The 24,607-nt window shown below is 32.2% G+C and overlaps 1 long non-coding RNA gene across 1 annotated transcript; it reads left to right on the forward strand.

Moving 5' to 3' along the window:
• Nucleotides 1–5,748: 5,748 nt before the first annotated feature.
• On the forward strand, nucleotides 5,749–8,026 carry LOC117688199 (uncharacterized). Its single transcript, XR_010712053.1, has 3 exons — nucleotides 5,749–5,858; nucleotides 6,078–6,147; nucleotides 6,252–8,026. It is a non-coding gene; the product is annotated as an uncharacterized lncRNA (long non-coding RNA).
• The last annotated feature ends 16,581 nt before the right edge of the window (nucleotides 8,027–24,607 follow it).

A 24,607-nucleotide genomic window follows, 5' to 3' on the forward strand; every position in this document is an offset into this window, starting at 1 on the left:
ATGACATTATCATTTAGTCACTACAAAAACAAAAAATTGCATATCAAGTCTTGATATACCATTTAAAAATTTTCTTAGGCATAGACATATATCAAATTGAGAGAGAGAGAGAGAGAGAGAGAGAGAGAGAGAGAGAGAGAGAGATAGAGAGTTTTTTTCTCATAGTCCAACAGTCAATTTTTCAATTCGTAAACTACAAAGAATATTGTAGATTGGCAAATAATCACGATGGTCTAAATTTCACTACGTTTGCGATTTAATATTTTCTTGCGAAATTAAAGGACCCAGCAAGAATAATATCATAAGTTTTAAAAAACGTTTAAATGCTTATATTCTGATCAATTGAATTTTTAAGCACCGTGAAATTAAAACCATCACAATTGGTACTTTAGTAGAAATCGTGAAATTTTAACACTGAGGAATTAAACGACTTACAGTATTTCATCCGAACATCGTCAAAGTATAATTTTCTGCTATACCATGCATTTCTTATTAAATGAATTCTACTGGGTTTTTGTTGAGGCACATGCAGTAAAAATTATTACATACATTTGTCGTACTGTAAAAATTGTTTAGATGTGTTATGCATGTAAAGTTTACCTAAAATGAATAAATGAAATTCAATATATATAAAAGATACCGGTAAACTAATCTTAAAAAAATACAATGTTTCTGTGAAATAATAAAATCTTGAGAAGAATATTTTATAAATATCAGGTAACATTAACCTAAAGTCTGAACTTGAAGTTCTTTTCATCTTGCACTCTGTTTTACATGCTCTTTCACAGACGATAACCACATATGACGGAGAGCCAGACGAAAGGTCTAAGTTTAATTAGATTGAATATCTACAATGTCAAATATATTTATTTAATTAAGCACAAGACTGTCTGAGTTTTTTAATTCATTAATTAAGTGAAGGCGATATGGAAAAGATCTGGTATATTCAAATATTTAGGGCTTAGTTATCATCATGCAAACATGCACTCTAATTACAACATTCTAATCTTTTGTACTTTAGGACCCCCACCCCCTTTAATTGCACTGTTTTACAGTGTGTGGAGTGTTGTGCAATACAAAATAAGACATGCATATACATAATAATAAATAGAAATTAAAGAGTGGTGTGCAAAACATACACGTGAAAATACACTGGACAGATAATATTCCGAGATTCCCCTGACTCTAACGCCCGCTTTTAAATTGTGCCGCACGTCAAAAGCAGAGGTCAGAGTCATCTCGGATTAGATTGAAAAGTGCAAATACTTTGAAAAGAAAAAGTCAATACGACATATCCTATATTGAAACATACCTTTATAATCTGTCATATGTTAGCTGAGCTGAAATTTCCACTATCGACGTCTTGCAGGCCATGCTTCTTTTAAAAATGTTGACACACCGCTATCAGCTGTTGTTCGCAGTCAAAACATGGCGAGTTGACATGAGGGATCGTACGATAATTATTTCGATTAAAACTTATAAGACTAACAAAAACTAACAACGTAATTATCGATCGAAGTAAGGAAATCGTTTCGATAAACACTCTGATTAACATTTTAAAAAAAGGAGTTCGGTTTAATGACATATACGAATTGTTTTCAGCAGGAGTTACTTTCAGTGAGAAGTTTGCACTATTTTTTAAACCAATAACGCGGAATCAAAATTTCCGGAAAAATCAATATTTAAACCCCGATATCTCTGCAATACATGATACGATTTTAAAACGAATTTCAGTTTTCTATTTAGCGTTGCAAACTCTACCATATGCATATACTTTTATGCTTTCTTATCAAGTTTTTTTGATCAGTACGAATCGTTTTCAGTACAAGTTACTTTCAGTGTGAATTTTGCACTATTTTTTAAACCAAGTGCGCGGCATCAAAATTTCCGTAAAACTCAATTTTTAAACCCCAATTTCTCTTTAATTCATCGTCCGATTTAAAACGGGTTTCAGTTTTAAATTAAGCTTAATAAAAGCTTCTTTGCTACTTTATGATTAATTTCAAATTATTGGTCAGAAAAGAGTTATTATGAAAAGACTTAGTAGCCCTTCTGGCCCCTAATTTGAGGGGTCAGCCCCTTTTTTTTTATATCAAATTAAAGGTCTTGCAAATATAAACATATATTGTTCAACAAGTGTTCACGAATTGTTAACCGTTATAAAGATATCGGAACAACTGTGTTTTAGGGGCCGACCCTTCAACTCCTTACTGGGGCCACCAACAAATTTTTTTTAGGTATCACATTGTTAACAACATTATTTTCAGCAACTTTTGTTATACAATGTTTTCAAAATATTTCTCCTTTTTAAGATAATATTGATCAAAGTTTTGGACTTCTGGCCTCTTAAAACTCCTAATTATGTAACATATGACTTTAGTATGGTCTAGTATAGATGAACAGCTGTACAATGAACATTTTTGCTTCTATAATTTATAACAAATTATTTTTCAGTAAAGAGTTATTATATAAAGACTTTAGAGCGCTCTTCGCCCCTAATTTGAGGGGCCAGCCACTTTTTCTTAATATTAAATAAAAGATCTTATTAATATAAACATATTTTGTTTAATAAGTGTTCAAAAATTGTTGACCGATTTGGAGATATCTGAACAACAGTGTTTTAGGGGCCGACCCTTAAACTCCTTACTGGGGCCACAAACCATAAATTTTAAGGTACCATTTTCTAAAGAACATTATTTTAAGCAACTTTTGTTCAACATTGCCTTTCAAAATATTTCTCCTTTTCAAGATATTAATGATCAAAGTTTTGGTCTTCTGGCCCCTTGAAACCCCTAATTACGTAACAAATGTTTAAAATAAGGTACTTTGTAGATAAACAGCTGTACAATAAATAGTTTTGCTTCTATAATTAATGACAAATTATTGCTCGGTAAAGAGTTAATATTAAAAGAGTTTAGAGCCCTCCTGGCCCCTAATTAAAGGGGCCAGGCCCTTTTTGTTAAAACAAAACAAAAGCTCGTGTAAATCTTAACAACTTTTGCATTACATATTTTAACAAATTATCTACAGGTTAAAAGATATTTTGCAAAACGTGTTAAAATTTTGCCAAAAATTTTTGGTGCCGATTTTTTACCTCGGGCGAGCTTCGGCGCCCTGCGCATTTCCACAATGTCAAATACAGAGGATCATCTACAGACATCCATCTACATATCCCTGAAAGTTTCACGTTTCTATACCATTTAGTTTCGGAGGAGTTACGTGGACAAAATAGTCCTTAAAAATTCACAAAATCTTCAAAATCTCAAACCGGAAGTGACGTCATCAGCTCAAAATTTTATATTCGCAAGCACGTTTTATGTTCTATCAGTCCTGTAAATTTGGTGAAAATCGACAAAATAGTTTTTGAGTTATAGCTCTCGAAAAATGTCAGAGGAAAAATATAGAATAATAATAAAAAGAAACCGTAGAATAACAAGAGGGTCTTCCGTTGGAAACGGAAGACCCTAATAATAAAAAGAAACCGTAGAATAACAAGAGGGTCTTCCGTTGGAAACGGAAGACCCTAATAATAAAGAAAAAGAAACCGTAGAATAACAGAAGGGTTTTCCGTTGAAAACGGAAAACCTTAAAAAGAAACCGAAGAATAACAAGAGGGTCTTCCGTTGGAAACGGAAGACCCTAATAATAAAAAGAAACCGAAGAATAACAAGAGGGTCTTCCGTTGGAAACGGAAGACCCTAATAAATTGTGTTAAATCTGAAATATGTGTTATTTAATAATTAAAAGACAATGTTTTGGGCGTTAAAATATTCTCAGTAATTATTAGCAATTCTCAGTACCAACAGTAAATCTCAGTAAATATCAGTAATTATCAGAGCTCACAGCAAAAGCATCAGTAAATATCAGTAAATATCAGAACCAACAGCAATTATCAGTAACAGCAGTAAAATTATCAGTAAATATCAGCAATTCTCAGCACTAACAGTACAATATCAGTAAATATCAGAAATTATCAGTAAAAAATGGCACTTTCAGTACTTTTTAGAGCCAGTAGTGAATTTTTGAGTTTATTATGCAGCATTCTATGATGTGTTGATTCTAAATTGTTGAAAAATCTTGACCTCTGGACCAATACTGATATGTTTTAATTTATAATTTATGAATATTTTAATAATCCTGCTAACAACAAAAGGCTCGAGATTAACCGGTTGGTAAATCTTAGGCAAGGCGGGGATTATTTTGCAAGCCATCAGGGCATGGTCCTTTAGCGCTCAGGAACACCAATTCTATTTTCACTGCGAAGTGAACGATATCAACGATAATGTTATTTATTGCAAGTGTATACGTGGCCGTGGTCAGAACATACACAACACACATGTAAATGTTCATGTTGTACTAGTGTTTTCTATACATGTAGGAGTAGAGAGAGAGAGAGAGAGAGAGAGAGAGAGAGAGAGAGAGAGAGAGAGAGAGAGAGAGAGAGAGAGAGAGAGAGAGAGAGAGAGAGAGAGAGAGAGAGAGAAAGAGAGAGAGAAAGAGAGAGAGAGAGAGAGAGAGAGAGAGAGAGAGTTTGCATTGATTTTGAATTAAAATTTACTAACAGTTTATCCGGGAATTAATTTCCTTAAAAGCTAACATGCAATCCAAATTTCTTTATTGCCAATTCTTTATCATTATATAGATTAATTTAGAGCGATCAAATTGATTTTTATCTACCAATGTTTTTTTTAACGCCAGATCAATTGATCAACAATTTTGAAAACATATGATTAACAACCTGTTGGTTGATGTTACAGTGTTTAAAGGAGGGCTGTTGACATGGGGTTTTTTTTATTCGGTCAGTAGTTATCTAATAACAACTGTACACAGCCCTTCTTTACAATTTGCAGTGCACGGTAGCGAGGTATGGAAAATGAGACACATTTGTACATGTATATACACACACTTCCTCAGATCTGGGTGGTCCCTCAGTGATGATTCAATAAATATTGTACACACCCCTTTTTGACAATTTTTTGTGTGCACGGTAGCGAGATTGGGAACAATGAGGTGACAGACACACGTGTACTTGTATATGAACACACTTCCTAAGATCTCAATGCTTGGTTGTGATAAACAATTATGCAATATGTTGTTAAAACACCCCATGTAAGTTTCTTTTACAGTCTGTCAAGTAAAGAAAACAGAAATAAAAAAAAAATGATTTATCAGTTCTAAAAATTTCAAACATTTAAATGTGAAACATTATTTTACACAGTCATATGAATTAAAATGTATTGCTCTCTTATATTTTATTTTTCATTTTTCAAATCAAATCTAAAAAACTGTAGAATATTTTTTTCTAATTTAAAAACCAGTACATTGTTTTAGGTTTATGCATGTGTGTCATTACGTTACCCGTTACAAGTATTCTATACAGGTATTAAAATGCATGAACTGTATCCTTGCGTTATATGTATGAGGATAATTCTACACATGTACAGTAATGCATATGAATTACAAAACTGAAATATGCACACTGAAAAAAGTTAAAAGTATAAAAGAACCGGACTTACACCCCCCACCGAAAACAATCAACAACTCTCTCTCTCTCTCTCTCTCTCTCTCTCTCTCTCTCTCTCTCTCAATTTATCAGAAAAGAAATAGAAACAATGGCTGACAGCAAATACCATTGATTGCGATGTGTTCCTTTTTGTATCACAAACTGCTAGATAATTATATTAAAAAAAAACCCGATAACATAATTAAAAACTTATTTTTAACTTTAGCAAGCAGTTAGAGACATTACAGACATTATGGACAGGGGTTTCCATACCCAGTAGTGTTATACATTGAGACATAGAGGAATAGGATTTGTCAGTTGATGCGTCTTAGATCTGAGATATGACGTCTAAAAAGTAAGCTTCGTTTTCTAAGGATTGTTCAAGGTATTGTCAAATATTGGAATACCTGAGACTTATATGATATTTTTAAAGAGTTTTATATTTAAACATTTTAAAATAGAATGATACAAGACTTATTGTGTAGGTAATCGATGTGGACCATGGGCCTCTCGTTTTTGTTTTTATTTCCTAAAATCATATAAAAATTACCATTGGATTTAATTATACATAAAGGGGTCAATTGGAAAAGAGACTTTGCTGCAAAATGTATCAGCCGCCGGCAGTACACCAAAGACATTTGCAGGTAGAACATATTTAAATATGTGTATATGATACTAATTCCAGAATACATTTTATACAGTTCTCTTTCTTTCATTTTTATCGTTTTATGTTCACCTTTTTTCTTAGGAAACCAATTGTAATTGAAGAACGGTTGTCTTTACCTGAACACAAATCTTTACTTAGAATAAACAATATATTAGTTTATACTTCTACACCAGAAGCCCTTGGAAGTTGGAAGTTTGGAGAGCAATTACAAAATATTCTGTGTGACCAATAACGGCCGTATTTCCAGACCGATGTGGACAGTATATTATCATCTTTTTTTCGTACATGTTTAGTTTAAGAGCAGCTGTGTATAGTTTCAATGATTATTTGCAGTATTTTAACTTGTTTGAACGTTTTGTAATAAAAAATGACTTTACAGAATAATGTTTATGTGTATTTAACACATATTCGTAATACACTTAATCTAACATTTTCTTGAATTTCTTAACGTCCTCTGGTAAAACTTTTTTTTTCAAATATCTTTGAATGATTGCCATTGTACACCTCCAATATGTAACATACATTTTATGCATGTGAAGCGGCAGCTAAGTTTATTTGTTTGTTTACACTTAATTTAGAAAAAAATAAAATGTGTCTCTTGTAAAAACCGCTGAATATATATTTAGTTGTTTTGGTAAAATGTTTTACCCCATGTGCTATTGCACATAAATTGAGTTTAATTAAAATTGCATTTGCTGACAAGCTCGTTGTATTGACAATAGAACTTACCAAAAGATGACGTCAATCGAGACTGTTCACATATGATCTGTTTTGTTTGTGATGTGACGTCAGAGCGCACGAGCAAGAAGACAAGTATCGCCTGCGAAAAGAAAACCGCTCTAACATTAGAGAGGAAAGACGCTTCTGAAACTTCAGTAATTTGACCATTGACCGTGTGGAAACTGACTGTAAACTGTTTCGCCAGGCACTCTATTTTTTCTGTGAACTGATATTGAACTTGTGATCCGCCAATGCGCATACCATTCCATCAAACTGTTCTGTATTATCGCACCAACCGCCTATCAGCTGCCAATGTTCAAGATCTTTAAGATTGCGTGATTTATATCTTTTTTTATCATTATTATTTGTTTATTTGTCTATACATGTAATCTGTTGAATATCTAAAAGTTAATCGGTTTTTTCACTAATGTCTTTCATACGTGTGTCTTTTTTAGATCTGAAAGTTACATAAACTATTTTTAGATTTCTGCTTTCGTTGCATGCTATATTTTTTTTTTCTCAAATTTTAATTTATATAATTGATTATTTTAATAGTTTGCAGAAAGTTTGCAAATTCAAATTATCTGAATGTTCATGTGTTGACCACCAATCCTCCATTGCACTACTATTTCTATCTGTCTTAAAATGTTTAAACATTGATATTTTGTCAGTTCAATGAAAATGACTTAAAATAACACCGGAAAAAGACCGCTAATCGTATAGAATTTAGTATATTTTTGACAAGTGTAGAGATAGAAAAACTTTTTATGGTCAATGGTGAACAATTTACGATATTTGAAAAATCATGTACTTAAATCCCTTCACCACATTCAGCCACAGGATGAATCTCTGCCATTCAGTCAATTAAAAGGTGACTGAATGGTAACTGAAATGTGACTGAATGACATATGTGTACCATTCAGTCATCTTTCAGTTATTATTCAGTTGATAGCAGAGATTCCTCCTGTGAGCATTACTATGACCAGAGTGAACAATACAGAAGTAACCTGCATCATTGTTCTAATAACATGTAAATCCTAGCTCACAATATTAGAATCGTCTGATAAATAATCTACTTACATCAGCTCTGTCAAATTACAAAGTATCTTTATGTCTTTTTAAAGTATATGGCACATGGACAATACGCTATCCAGTTTAGTTTATTGTAAATTAATATATTTGAAATATATATTTTGTTGGAAAGTTTTGAATAAATCAAATATAACGCAATATGAAGTGAATATTGTAATTCTCGGGAGACAAAAAAATAACATCATGGATATGTACATATAATACGTTTTTTAATGTGAAAGATGTTTATATCATCCAATGTAAAATTGTCATTCCCTTCAAGAACGTCCGTGTATAACAATGCGATTAGCGTTTATTTTAGAAGCATGTAGGTGAACACTTATTTTTTTTTTTTATTTGTGACGTTAAAATGAAAAATAGAGCATTACAAGGGTCAACCAGGTGATAAAATGAAACAACACAACAAACACATATGTTCATTTTTTTATTCTACAAGAAGGCAAACTAACATATATCTTGTTCCACAATTATTAGACTTGTTTACTCATTTTGAATACATTGTATGAATTAAATACACACAATAATTAATTAAAGAATAACCCTTAAAAAGAATATATGTTCAGCTCAAAAATGTCCTGTAAATATGCATTTACAGTGGGGCCCCAGTTATCTAAACGCATCGCTTCCAAGTTGTATCGTCCGGACAAGTGAAGCGTCCGGATATCTGAAATATGTCTATTGTTGTCATTAATGATATTTTGTTCATAATGGCCCGCAAAGTTTATACTGTTTTCGTTGCCTTCCATACTACATGTAAATAGCAATACATTAGAGTTATTTGTTAAAATGAACAATTCAAATATAAATAATCCGTTTTACTGTTTTATTTTGTCATGAATTATTAACCGAAGTAATAATCGAATCTAGCTAAATTATTTGTGTTCAAATGTATTATTTGCCCATAAAATTTACGCTATGTTTTTTAACTATCGTTTTCTAGAAAGGCCAATTTCAAAAAATAATTTAATTATTTAATTTTCTTTTCATTCCAAAAAAAAGTCAATTTAATTGAAAAAAATAACGTTCACTAGCTGGAAAATCGCAAAATACACCAATGCACTTTCGATGAGTTGATCCTCTTTCATTTTGTTTTCTTCCGGTTCTTCCGGTTTTGCGGTAATCTTACTAGGCCTTTATGAGACAATTTGATTTAAATAACATCTGAATACGGATGATAAACTACAAACTATGTAAATCTTCCAAGTTTTCTTGATTTAAAAAGCACATTCTTTATTTGAAATAAAACGGATTTTAAACAAGAGGCCTATAGTGAAAAATTGCTCACCTGGGAAACAATGACTTTATGTGGGCGTTCAAAGGATAATGTGCCATATGACCCCTCGGTAAAAAAAATAAAAATAAATACTGTAAAGTATCCGAATTTTACACTTATTTTTGCATACCCTTAATCTTTAAAATTGTATCTTTTTTTAATACATTTTAATCAAAAATAAGAAGATCATTTGCAAGATATAAATATAAACTTTTGGTAGGAGTACACTCCTATAATATTATTTACTTTATTTCTGTCCTGCTCACCACCTTTCCCCCACTTTATAAAGCAATCAAAATATTTTAGAGCATATAGGGACATTTCCTTCTCAACTAATTTCTATTTACTGTTTTTTTAAATATATTATAATAGTTGTTTATTTCATTAAAAGCAATCCTTTAAGAAAAAAAAAATGTTCTTCAATGCACTCAATTCCTCAAATTAAAAACATTCAAAAATTGAATAGGTTTTCCCCATTATAATTGATTGCAGTTTACCTGGCCTGAACTCGTGTGACATTTTACAATCTTACTCAACCCAGTCACCAGCATCAACCATTTCACCACCTACTGTGATAGATGTAGCTGATTCTCTCTGAATTTTGTCATTTTGGAGAGTGAATGTTGGAGGCCAGCAGGGAGAGCATCTCGTCAGTAATTTTCTCAGTCATTGCGTGTCTGTTTAACTGACGACATAGTTTTTGGACTGTACCATTCTGCATCTTTGTGTCTAAGATTACCGACTCTTCCATAAATTTCCGGATCTCTGTCATGCCTCCAAACTGCATAACATGTGATAGGGCATTTTTCCTGAAATAAAATATTTCTGGTGAACCATGTAACTTAATCCATTTGTCCTTTCAATTTTCTTGTAAATTAAATACTACCTAATACTAACCATTCTTCAGACTCCATAAAAAATCCCCCATACAAAATATGTTGGCATATTGTATGCTTTGTTAACTTTTTACAAATGTACCTGCTACGCGCCTTCTGATTCTGAAGGTATCCGCTATGTAGAATTTAGGGGGACAATGTTTTCTTATGTCATCAACCTAAGGCAACAATGTGTATAACGTACCGGTATTTGGAGAGAATCATAAAAATTATAACAAACATTCCTTTATACATTTAATTGAAAGTCCTGATCTACTTATATAAGCATCAATCATTATTACTAGTCTACGAGCAATGTAAGAACAGAATGCTTATTTAGCACATTTAATATATGATCTGATTTATCTCTCGGCTAACAATATCTTTGTGTATAATTGGGAGTAAGAACACGTGTGTCCTAATTAAACGGGTCTCCCATTAGCATTACACTCTAAGTTTACACAAGCATTCCATACACTCTTGTAAAAAGAGATAGTCTTTCTTCACTATGTGAAGAAGGAGATGTGACTTCGCTTTTTTTGGAGTTAAGGTGTATGAACTTTGACATAGGATAAATTTGTGTCAATGGTTGACGGTAGATACTGCAGGTCATCATTATCATCATCATCATCATCATCATCATCATCATCATCATCATCATCAAAGTTATCACTATGCAGTTGTAGCTGAATCCAAACATTATCCTTAAAGCAAATTTCATGTACATTTATTGCTAAAAGAAGAAAATATATGCTCCAGACAAGTGAGAATGGCAGAGAGACAGACTAATACAATATAGCTTGCCTGCAGAGCATGGACCAGGCTGATAAAATACCAGGAATCAATATTCATAAATTGGATTTACCAATGACAAGCAGGACATCATACTTACATGTTGTTGAGGAACTCCACCAAACATCATGTTGAAAATTGCAATCTGCAACTGTTATAATCATTAATGTAAAATACTTGAGACAATATGGATTGTAAATTAACTCAGTTTATAAAATTTTGGTACATGTATTTTTTCTTGAAAAATATATCACGTTCTCATACTATTTTAAACAATAATATATTGTAATTGATATACGATGACAAATATATAATCCCCTCAACCAGCCCCCCCCCCCCCCCAAAAAAAAAATAAAATAAACAAAACAAAAAACTAATATCCAAAAAATTAAACAAGAAACACTTACATAATACTAAAAGTATTTTCCTTGGCGACTATGCATGTTTTTGAAGAGTTCAAAAAATCAGCCATCAGGAACAACGGCATCAAGATGTGCAAACATCTTCTTAAATGTGTTGCTGTCCACACTGTAAACAATACATTTGTCAAGGTGTTTTTCTAATCCCAAAGGGATTAAATGGAGTAATCGTACAGGAATGTCACTGTAATCAAATGAAAAAAATAAAGACAACTGCTGGTTAATTCAAATATGATGACTGAAAAATATGGGTTCTTATAGAACAATAACCAAAACTATTCATCATTATCGAATAAGTTATAGATGAAAAAAAACTTTATTTTATTTTTCATACATCAGCAGAGAAAAGTTAATATTTCCATGAAAATCCACCCAAGTTAAAGTACATATTTGATACTATATTCAGGACGAATCCTCTTTTACAGTTACTCGAGGTACAGTTGTTCACAGGACTAGTATTTTCTTTTATTTATTTTTTTTATTTTTTTTTTGTAGCCGGGATATACTTTGGAGAAAATAATAATATTTGATATACATGTATCTGTGAGGATTTATGACATCCCAAAAGCAGTTGTCGTGCTCAATAATCCCTTTTCTGAACGAAGCATTTGCTTGTCCTTCTTTAAACTTCTCATATTCAGGATATTTAATGAGTGTTTTGTCTCATTGGTCTCTCTTTTTTGACAGATATGATCAAAATTGTCAGCATCTGCCTGAAATAATCAGTTAAGATCTTAACACTTGCTGATTTAGTTTAATGTCTGCATATAATGCACCTAGTGACCCTTGGTTATCTCTGATGATTTTCTGAATAGTGTCTGAAAATTAATACCCGGAAATGATTAGAGTAAGATAGGGGTGTCATTTTCATGTGTGATCAAGTTTCAGATTTTTTTTATCACAGGGGTCGGTGGTCAGCCAAAATGCGGTTTTTTTTCCTCACCTGAGCTGAACTCTCAAGTGAACTTTTCTTATCAAAATGTGTCCGTTGTCTGTCGTCGTTGGTGTTGTCGTTATCGTTGTTGTAAACGTTTCACATTTACATCTTCCTTTTAACAACCACTTGTCAGAACTCAACCAAACTTGACACAAAGCATCACTGGGTAAAGGGGATGCAAGTTTGTTCAAATGAAGGTCCACACCCTATTTTAAAAGGGAGATGATTTAGAGCTACTGAAAATATGTTGGTATTTTTCAAAAATCTTCTTCTCAAAAACAGAAAAGCTGTAATTTGTATGAAAAATGTTCAGGTTGTGTGAATTCAAGTTTGTTCAAATCATGGTGCCTATGGGTAGGGCGAGGCCACAATGGGGGGATGAATTTTTACATAGAAATGTATAGAGAAAATCTTTAAAAATCTTCTTCTTACAAACTATAAGGCTAAAGAAGTTCAAATTGGAGTGAAAGCATCTATAGATAGTGTTAATTCAAGTTTGTTCAAATCATGGTCACTAGGGGTAGGGCGGGCCCACAATGGGCGCATGAATTTTTACATAAGAATATATAGCGAGAATCTTTAAAATTATTCTTGGAAAGTTTTAGTCAAAAAAGCAGTAACTTTTGTGACAGCACGAATTTTGCAGGAAGGGGCATAAAGTGGCGGGGGGGGGGGGGGGGGTGGGTTATATAGGAATAGAAAAAAAATCTTCTTACAGGTACAACATCAAAAGGGGCTTGATATTTACCATAGAAAATGATCTACTGTACTAGTTGTCAAGATATTTTGATTTTTTGATACTGTGATGCTTATTTGATCAAAGTTAAGGCAATTGTTGCTGAGATGAGCAATGTGGCCCCTGGACCTGTTGTTTGCAAAAAGTATGGTTCCCAGAACTTTCTTACAACTTTAGGAGTATCTACATCATCTCTCAGGGACTGTCCTTGATGAGCAATACGGTTTTTATAAATTTAAATTTCTTCAAGGGATTCAAATAAAAAGCAGACAACTTTTTTTTGTCTTAAAATAAAAAAAACCCTTAAATTTATTTTTGGTCAGAAAAAAACAAAAAACAATCTTACATTTACTTTCATCTTAATTGTCAAAATGGTCTATAAAAATCAGAATATAGCTTGGGATCTAAAAAGTTTTATAAATTGGCAAACAATGTTTTTCTTTAAAAAAAATCAAAAACAAAAACAAAAAACAATCACACTTTGCATAATTGACAAATGATCTATTAAGATATGATCAGAAGTCTTATTTTCTACCTGGGGATCAAAAACTAATGTTAAAGTTAAACTATTTAACAATAAACGAGTAAAATGTCATCCATTCCTCCACACACCCCCTCCCCCCAAATCAAACCTGGTAGTAAAGATTTAGTCTCTAAATTTTTACATTTGTACAGAAACAAATTTTTAATCATTTCTTGATTGTTATTTTTCTCTAGACATGCTTGATACACATTAAGATTTTAAAAATTGCTCTATTAAGTTTTAACATAAACGAAATGTTATATGAATTTGGGGCAATTGTTAAGTCTCTTAAACAAGGCAGGGTCATAATTAGGCTAGGAAATATTAACCACATGGGCTATACACTACATATAGATAAGATAAAATACTTTATTATTTACAGTTCTGGAAAGTCAGGGTTTCTCCAGAGGGGCAGAACATATATACCACTTGATGTGCAAAGACACAAAGGTAAGAATATACATGGTTTAGGCAAACTTTAGGGATAGGGATCTCAAAACTTATCAAAATATATTTGTATACCATCATCTCCTATTTCGGGGGGTGGGGGGGCTTAGAGACAACTCCTTGGTCATGTACTTTAAACCATTTGTTTCATCATAATGACATTAGAAACAAGAATATACATGGTTTTCAAGATATTTTGTATTTTCCTGTTTCATGGGGTCAGAACAATCCCATAGGGCCATGGACTACGTTATATTTGATGCATCATGATACATTAGGAAAAAAAGGCCCTTTACCATTATTATGACTCATATAGACATCATAAGTCCCCAACACTTATTCACATGCAATACACAAATTTTTATACAAAATGTCAACGGCTCAAAACGGGGTCAACTCAATAGTGTAAGTGTGACAAGTAAAAAAAAAATTATAACTTTTGCAATAAAATGCCAGAAACTCCGCAAATGTGATCAGAAAGGTACCGATGATAAGCTTATTCAAAATTCAAAAGATGATGATACATGTGCAGTATGCTGGCAGAGGGGGATCACTTATTTAGAAAGTGAAAGTAATACTTATGTACACCGGTGTCTCATAATATTGTGCTACTACATGTATGATGCTTACCTGCATTGGTCATAATTTTAATCCAATTAGAGCAAACCATGATTCCCTTAATCTGATCACCACAAACAAACGGTTTATGCCTGTTAATTAATGCTATTCTGCATTTCAAAAACACATATGCACTTGTACACCACGTGAAACCCATTTAGCCTTGTGCTGGGTAGAACGAGGACCGGATGCTGTTGAGGTGCAAAGGCAAATATAGCGCCAAGTTTATACTAAATATTTATTTAGACCATAAAAGACCGGTAATGTGTATCTCATCCTATATGAAAATCAAATTATTTAAAAGGAACCAGAAATAGCATGTAGCCTTCTTTTCGACCAAAACTATTTTACAATAGTGTTATTGAGGGCCAAACATTTCGTGCAGATATTGCTGTCTAATAACAAAATCTAGTTAACATTTTAGAATTGCGCTGTGTTCACGTTTGAAAGTGGATTGACACTTGAAGTTTTATTCAGCATTGTCTAAATAATAATGTTTATGAAAAATCACACGCATTTTTAAACACTTAGTAACTATTTTTGTATGTGGAAGTCTTCTTAAATATCAAAAATGAAAATAAAATGAAAAAAAAAAAACAATCCGAAAAATATTTTTGAACCTGGTACATTTGGGATTTGTATTTACTGTCAATGAGATTTATCCACAAACCTAATAAAAAAAACCTATTATCTGTTTTTTTTTAACATAATTCATGTCAAGTTTCTAAACTAAAACGTAGTTCCAATTAACATTTTATCCTTTTATTCCACAGAAGTTTAATGATATCGTTGAAATTCATCGCCATGCGCTCTGACGATGACCTTACACAGGCAGTTCTTCTTTCAAACTGCTTCTACAATTCATGCACTGCTAGCCTCGCCATCGTATTGGACATCACTTGATTTGAGTGCAAAGCCAAACCGCTGGAACAGGCAGCTATATTTGGTGGCATCCTGTCAAATATGAGGATGGTTAATTATATAACAAGCATGTCTTGAACTGTTTTAAAAATTACTCCATAATAGTTATACCCCAAAAAACTTGTTGCTGAGGATAGATTGTTTTTTACATGTCCGTCAGTCGATCGGTCCTTTTTTCATGTGAGCGCAACTCATAAATTGTTACAAAGATTTGTCCGATACGTTGTAGGAAATTAGAACACACTATGCAGATGTGCATATTACCAGAAAATGCTGGTTCCATTTTTTTACGGGTAATTTGTCACCTTTGTTGATCTTAAAGGCAACATTTTATACATATGTGCATATTTCCTGGATGTAGAGCACGTGGTCACGAGCGTTAGGACAGTAACCGAAAGGTCGCTGGTTCAAACTCCGCGGTGGTCACTTGCTTTTTTCAGTTATGCACCCAGCTGAAATTGGGTACCGACTTACGAAGGCGGTTTACCTGCGATGAACTGGTGTACTATCCAGGGGGAGTTAATGACTTTCATCTGCTTAGCACCACGGAAACTGGGGATAAGAACCGGCCTTGTGCGCCTTCATGGCACTGAGAAGGATTTAACATAACTTTAAGAGCGAGCGCAGATTAAGGTTTGAATACACGTTCTAAGTACCGCACAAGCTTTGATGAGAACCAAGACATTTTTTACATGTTTCCATTACTTCGTATTAAGTGGACAAATGTAAAACAAATGATTCTAGATTTTAACGTATGACGTCACAGTGGCTCGTGCTATATTTCCCGAGGCGGATCAAACATCGGTAATGCGTGTACTAGCAATTTTTAAGGTAAAAACTTGACACCTGTCTCAGGTGATGTTTTTATTTTTTTATATTTTTCTTTTGGTATTGATAGACAGATTATATATATATACTAGCAAGAGCCATATTTTACTATCATATCGATCCAACGTTAAGCTAAATTTGCATGCATGTAGAGTAAGTATAATAAGGGGAAATTGAAAAATAGGTCATTTTGAACTCAATAAAAAAAAATATGAAGAACAAAAACAGTTAAAATATCTATACAGATATTGCATATTGTCGAACCATGAAATTAGAAAATAGGAAATTACACACTTACAAATAGCTAAGGACCGGGGGAACGGCTGCAACGTACATGTATGTAATTAGAATGCAAAAATAATTCAAAAAATTATAAACCAGGAAAAAAATAAATTCAGATAACAAAGTTACAAAACAAATAATGATACAGTATTCATCGTTAACAATTTTGACCAAATAAACACAGAATACGTTTGACAGACTGATCAAATCTCTTCAAAATTAAAGAATGGTTTTAGGTGTAAGCAAGCCTATGAAAATTGTAAAAATTTTAAAAATTATAAATCTTATAATTCTCTGTCTCAAAATTCTTTGTTGTTAGTTGATAAATAAATGACAGTAAGTTGACAATGATGCAATGCATGTGTAATTCTTGCTGCGCTCGCCGAAACGGTAGCATTGGAAGTTTTGTTCTGTTGGTTGTTTGGGAGTAATGCCCCTTTATTTACATGTAACTATTTCGTGTATTTTATGCTTACTTTGCAATTTATTATGTGTAGCAAATTCAACTATTTAATAATTTACTATTTACAACAAAAATGTGTGATGTATTTTTAATTTGCCTCGTATTATCTTAAGCCACTAAATGTTTCAGTTTTTATGTTTTGCATTTAAACACATAATTTTCAGAATGATTTGAAAAAGGCAGAAAAAAAAATGAAAAAAAGAAGATTATATGTATTTGTTTTGCTAAATAGGGTTCATAGTTCAACTTATCTAGTCAAATTTATAACAATGTTAATTGCTTCGTGGTGGCTTTTGATAAATGCATGTTTATATCATATTGGTGATTTGACTAGGACGGTCAAGAACATAACACGATTGAATATTGGCAATTTAATTTTAGGAATTAAGAAAAACAGACTGAGGGGAACGTCTTAACAGTAATTATATTTCTTAAGGTTGATCATCAGACATTGGATGTATAGATAATGTCGAATAAAGTACGAAATGTGACCTCCCCTGCACACAACTTGAATATAGCCTGTTTTTCTATTTTAAAGGTTAATAGGATAAACAACGTAACACTGAGCTTCGACCATAACGGAACGAATATCAACTTTTCATTAAACAGAAAGAAAACAGTTTATCCTAGGTAGTACTGCAAATGCAATCACTTTCATACATATGCACGCTTATGAAATGTTTTGTAATGTTCTAATGTAATGTTTACAATTTTAACTTACTTCGCATATTTTCTACCAAATTAAGACCAGTATATATCAAAGGCTAGAAAGTTGTTTCATGTGTTGATATTTGTAATTAAAACTAAATGTGTGACAATTTTGAATAGATTTAAAAAACATTCGAATTCAGATTTATATGTTTATATGTTGTAGTTCCATGTAACACTAATGTTTGTGCCTTATTGAAGTGTCATATGACGGCAATGTCTATTTTGCTCTTCCATATGTTTTTTTTCTTTTCTTTTTTTTTTTTGGAATGGGGGGGGGGGGGGGGGTTAACGGCATCAATTATTCCATTTACGCAGATCATTGCAAATAATATTTTGAATCAAAGGCGTTTTTCTTTAATGTTGAGAAATTTTAATTTTAATTGTTTGTGAGGAGTCTTATTTTTTATAATTATTTATTGTTTTAATTTTTCATTTTTGTCTTAATTTATATCGTTTTTATGGTGATAAATAACACAGTGTATTACAATTTGTCAAAATAATAATAATATTATTGCTGTAATATTGTAGGGATGGTTCTTTTAAGGCAGACTGGGATTGTTATTGATGCGGGAAGAATGTAGAACAATTTTAAAGGATATATTGATCAGGTAATCAAATCAAAGTTAATGCAATTTGTTTAAAAGAATGGTTTTATTTTATTCAGGAAATTTTATATTTTGGACGGTAGACAAAAAAAAATTGGAATGAATGAAATATTTTTTTCTTAGATGTGTATAATAATACAGAATGATGTTAACAAAATTTGGAGAAAAAAAATACAAGTTAAAGCTACACATGTGAATGTTGTATCAAACAGAATGTTGGCAATGTTTAAAATCATGTTTTGTATTTTGCTCTTGTAATGAATTATTGTAGCACCTGAGTTTTCAATGCATAGTTATTTCGGTATGTAAAGAGCTAGAGCCACGAAGCATCAAAAATTGCCCTATCATTAAAAATTACCATATTTTGGTATAATATAGGGTAGAATCTTAGCTTTTCATAACTGTTTTTCTTTTTTCGATATCTGTCATACTTTTTTATAAACGGAGTTTACAATATGGCATTGTTTTGATGAAAAATGTAGAACAGACGTCATTTTTGTTAAGTAACGTCACGAAATGATAAAACTACGTATGACTTGAATCTAATGAAATAAACAAAAAAAAACAAATAAAATTATCATGTAGACATTATAATTAATTTATGAAAATCAATTTATTGATGAAAATACCATGAAAAGCTTTTTTACAATAAAGTTTCAAAAATATTACAGGGACCAGTGCTGAAGGTCAATATAACAGCGGTACATTTAAATATGTCGGTGTGTTAAAAGTTCTTTTTTCTGCAATTTGAAACTGCCTGAAGTAATGCTGATGATGCGCAGTGTATAACTGAGGATTAATCATTGAATTCTACCAATGTAATAACAAATTATTAAAATTAAATATATATAAATATGACAGAGATACGGTAATTGAATTTAATAGAGATATATGTAATCTCGAATTTTGATCATTACTGTAAAAGTCTGTGTACATTATTTTCATGATTATTTTCCTTGTTTCAAGGCTTCAATATTTTCACCCAACCCTGGTGCTTTACAGCAGTTAGATGCCAGGGTTCAATCCTTTGAAATGTTTTATTTTCCCATTTCCCGTGGGATCACCGTGCGTTCATGTGCGCTCACCTTGCGTTCAGTTGCGCTCTCCGCTCCGCTCCCGCTCATCGTTCACAAAACGCCCACCGTGCGCTCACAAAGATTTCGCCATGCGCTCACTGCTTTCGTTTTGTGTTCACTTATTGTTTAGTCAGATAATATTATATTTAGGCTTATAACAATACAAACATGTAGTTTATTGTTATTATTTCCTGATTACCAACGAAAATTACCTCCCAGGGCACTCCGAATAAATCGTTTATCTTGCGTTCACATAGAGTACATATATCGTTCAACGTTCACTTTGCGCTTGCGTTTGCGCTCTGCGTTCGCTCACAGTTCACCGTTCATAAGCGCTATCCAAATTCGGCTCAGTGTGCACTCACTGCGTTCGTTTAGAGTGCACTCACTGTGCGCTCACCGTTCACGAACTGTTCAAGTGAAAAATAAAACCTTTTAGCGACTGTGTATGTGTAATGGATATACTAGTATGCCGAAAGCAGTTCTGTATGAAATAATATAAAACAGTTTCGAGGCCCGCTAGAGAACTGTGATATTTTTGATACATAAGTGTTTGAGGCATATATCGTACTTAAATCACTCTATTGAATATCATTGTTGATTCCTGAGACAGTCCGATTTTAAAGAATAACAGTATTATTAAGAAGCTCTTTAATAATCGGACTGTCACAAGTAAAAATTTTGACTGCTGGAACAAGGGAATGACATTACAGCAGTGTTTTAATGTTCATTAATTAACTGAAAAAAGAATATCGATTTCTTTAAAAATATTCTCATGAGTTAATTATTCCTTATAAATGCCATAACGTCTACTCATTCACATTTCATTTTTTCTAGTGATATTCATGTCTTTTGAGAATTGTTCCAAGTGATAAGGTATCCGTAAGAGAGAGAGAGAGAGAGAGAGAGAGAGAGAGAGAGAGAGAGAGAGAGAGAGAGAGAGAGAGAGAGAGAGAGAGAATGTGGGTTTACTATTTTGAAGCGAAGATAGGTTGAAATGAACATTTTTATTTAAAACATCAAGCAGTAGCACATAAATAATGTCGTAAAATTGTCTTGAAAAGTCGAATTCATAGCAAGCATGTAGAATTTGTGTTATCATTTATATAGATTTGTTAGTAATGAACCCGGCCGTAAATCCATTTTTTTCAGAGGGTAGGGAAGGGGGGGGGGGGTGGTTGAATGGAAACAAATACCGTTTTAAATCTCTCTGTACTCATCGCTTTTTTTTTTAAAGAAAGGGTCCGGCAATCTGAATTTATTTTTATATGCAATACAAGAAAAACTTTAATTAGATTTAATACGCATAAATTGATCAAAGATAATTTCAATCGAGAATTTTATAGGCAAAGGTAAGTCACCAATGTACACACGTTTAGGGTGTATTTTTTATTTTATTGGACAAATGATCAACAAAGACATCGCAATTAGGATTAGATTTCTATATAGTGCACATGCTAATAAAGTATTATAAGCTGTGTTTACCAAAAGCCGTCTTCATCGAAACGGACACAATCGATCTTTTTAGAAAGGAGTGTAACTGCATGTAACGGTTCACCGGAAATACATTGACCACGCGACGAATCAACACTGAGCAACAGTGGCTGACAAAGAAAAGACATATGGCATGCATTGGCAAAATGTTTTTATACAAGGGGCGATGGCTTAATATTCAATTACAGCTGTACTGAGGAATTAAATAATCAAGTTTTTTGACGGAATAAGTTAAGTTTATCATATATGTAGGCCTACATGTTTACCCGTGATGTCGACTGTCTTTCTCCCGCGGTATTCAGGAACACATACTTGTGTAAAAAAAATCGCTTGCATCTTTCCTTTCATTTAATGCATTTCACCGTTTGACAAAAAACCCACAACTAGCTACTTATACATGCTATCGCTTATTCTAAAATTATAAAGGTATATGAATATATATTTACTTACGTACGTACAATGTTAACTTTGCCAATTTAATTTTTTCTGTTTGTTAGCAATGTTCATGTATCTCATACTCTACTGAAATTGAATATTACCGTGGTACATAGAAATAATGCTTTTTAAAAATGCAGACTTTACTGGTAAATTCTATTGGCAAAATACTGAAAGAACTCAAGATTCCATGTACAGATTCAACTGACGTCGCAAACGTCAAACTATGACGTCATTGATGATGCACGTTGTAAGCATGAATCCACAGTATAAAATTACTAGATAAAACATGGTAAAGTTCAGTTTATATGCAATTCTTCCTCAAATATTTAATAAAATAAGGATTTTGTAAATAATCACAAATAATTCTTTATCATTATGAATTAGATTCTGCTATTTCAATAAAAAAGGAAGCAAATAATTACCCTAAAATAGAGTGGTCTGTTTTATTTTCTGTTACTAAAATTTTCAAAATTTGTAAAATACACATTGGCCACACTTGAGTACCTCTACGAAATTTTGCAGGCAGAAGCATTTATGCAATATCTCTCAGTTTTAAAAGTTTCAAAGAGGTACTCAAGTGTGGCCACATTCAAAATTGGGAAATACTGCAGTAAAATCTACAATTTTCAGCTATTTTTAACGATCATAGTATGTTTGATGATGCGCATGTGCTAAACGGTGGGGCCGAAGTGAAAAAAATTCATATGCATAGATGCAGAATATTGTGCCCTACATTATAAGTAATTACAATTTGTATTGTTTCAAACTTGAGTTTTGTGAAAATTTTAAGGCACATTTTGATGCTTCGTGGCTCTAGCTCTTTGTCTTGACCGATGAAGTAGCAGTAAATGATGTTTTCTTGTAAGAAACATTGAATCAAAAATAGATAGAAATGTCACAAGCGTGTAAACACATGTAAAAGCACAGTTAGTGTTCTTATGCTAAAAATTATCAGTTTTTTGTCAGCAGTATAGCATACAATTTTAAACGCGTTCATTGAATCGTGATAACAGTATTTGTGAGTTCGTGACGGTAGCACATAATTAGGGTTTTGTTTTACTTCTTACTGAAACTCTCATGGAACGGATGCATTTCTTTATAAACCCTTAACAAAATATTCTTTGTAGATCAGAATACATCATTGTGATGGAGACCTGCCGACAGAAATTGAGGAAGGATCATGACGACTTCTTTGCGCTGATTTTTTTTAATGTTTTTAAAGTTGATTTATAAACGAAAGACTAAATTTTCTATTTCAAAACTTAAAGGCTTGCTGTATTTCTATACGCTTTTATCTTTTAAAAAAAAACACATTTTTTGTTTGTTACTGATTAAGAAGTAAATTTGTGAACCGACAAAAAATAAATAGAAGTTAATTTATAAAAGTGTTGAATATTTCTTTAACTTTATATAGCATATCATTACTGTCTATTGATATTTTATACTTACAGGAAACTGTTTATGCATTTTGATGCAATTCTCGAATATTTTATTTATTTATGTTTATCATTGTCCAATATCTACTAAAAAGAACGTTATCAATGTACTTGAAACTACACCTTTGTCAAATAATAAAGGAAATATCAATTCAGTCTTAAGTGTCATATTTTACTTCCTTTTTCTGCCACAGTTTTCACTGCTCTAACCATCATCTTATTATAACCTACTTAATTGTACTCTAAGCCTATTAACGTCGTTAGAAAAAATGCAAGCACTTATGTACTCTCTTTTAATTGCTGTCTTAAGGAGTTCTTCATTAAAAACAAAGTAATGAATCAGCAAGAAATAGTATATCATGTGAAAGAGGGACAATCTAACACACGTACAAAAAGTAATAAAAAGCAAAAAAAAAAAAAAAGTTAGTAGCTCCACTCATCCACCCATTCCCCCCAAAACTGGATAATTATTTTTGTTTTAAAAAAAAAGAAGACACTATCTCAAAATTCCAATCATTATTTTTCCTTGGAAAAAGTGCACGAAGGTCAAATAAAGAATAAGAAGACTTTGACTGTCTATCATATACTTTTTAAAATAGTTATAACTAACATTAATGTATGCACCAACACTTATTTGATTGATCTATGAAGTTTAATTCTATTTGATGAAAAGGTATTTTGATAACCGATTTTGAAAACAACATGTTTTGTCCTCACGCCGTACGGTAACGTTGAAAACATGACGTCAAGATGACGTGCACAGTTAATAGAAATACCCAATCTTGGTATCACCCTGAGTATTTTGTACTTTTTACCATACAATTGAAACTAGCACTGTGTCACTTGACATCTAATTTGTTCACGTTTGATCTTAAGTTAGTTCCTCCATTCTTTTTAATTGTTTTACCGCATGTCTCTTCGTTTACTGTAAAAAAAAACAAAAAAACCTTTAACGTCAGATGACGTTGTTTATTCTTTTGAGCAAATATTTACAACTATTCTACTCTCTTTCGCACTTTGATTTTCAAAATACAAATACCATCACCACCAAGCAATTAATACAGTTAAACAAAAACGTGCAAATAATTTTTCTCTCAATATGCAATGGTCATTCACTACAACAAGGGAATGGCTAATAATGCTACAATTGTAAAATTAAGAAATAAACTCAATGTCTACCCAAGTTATACGAGTATAACCTGGGTTGGGGCATTTTTTGCATTATGATCCGCGAAGCAGATTATAAAAAAAAACCGTAAATTGCACCAACCCAGGTTATACTTGTATAACTTGGTGAGATATTGGGTTTATTCCTTATAATTTAATTTGTTGTAATTTGCTGTATAAATTGAGTCCGTTTTACTTGTATAAATGATATAAATCTGTTCAAAATTCAAACGTAACGTCAAACGGATTAGTACGTTTTTCACTTTGGTGCATTGTGACGTGTCTTGTGACGTGCAAACAACGTTGTACAAATTTAACTTATTTTTTCTATCAAATCAATGCTACCTTACAACCAGAATTAAATTATTACATAACAATGCACAATATAATGAAAGTCGCCAGACCCTAGGTAAACAATCGATTTAATAAAAACTTTTTTAAAAAGATCAACAGAAATTAGCTCATATATGTAAAGAATTATTGAAGCACTTGTTATCGTTCTAAGTATGTACTGTGGAATTATTTTGTGTTCCTCCTTTGTTGGTTATATTTCAGTAAGTTATCTAATGGTGTGTGGGGAAATT

This window comes from Magallana gigas, chromosome 1, assembly GCF_963853765.1.
Source record: "Magallana gigas chromosome 1, xbMagGiga1.1, whole genome shotgun sequence".
NCBI lineage: Eukaryota > Metazoa > Mollusca > Bivalvia > Ostreida > Ostreidae > Magallana > Magallana gigas.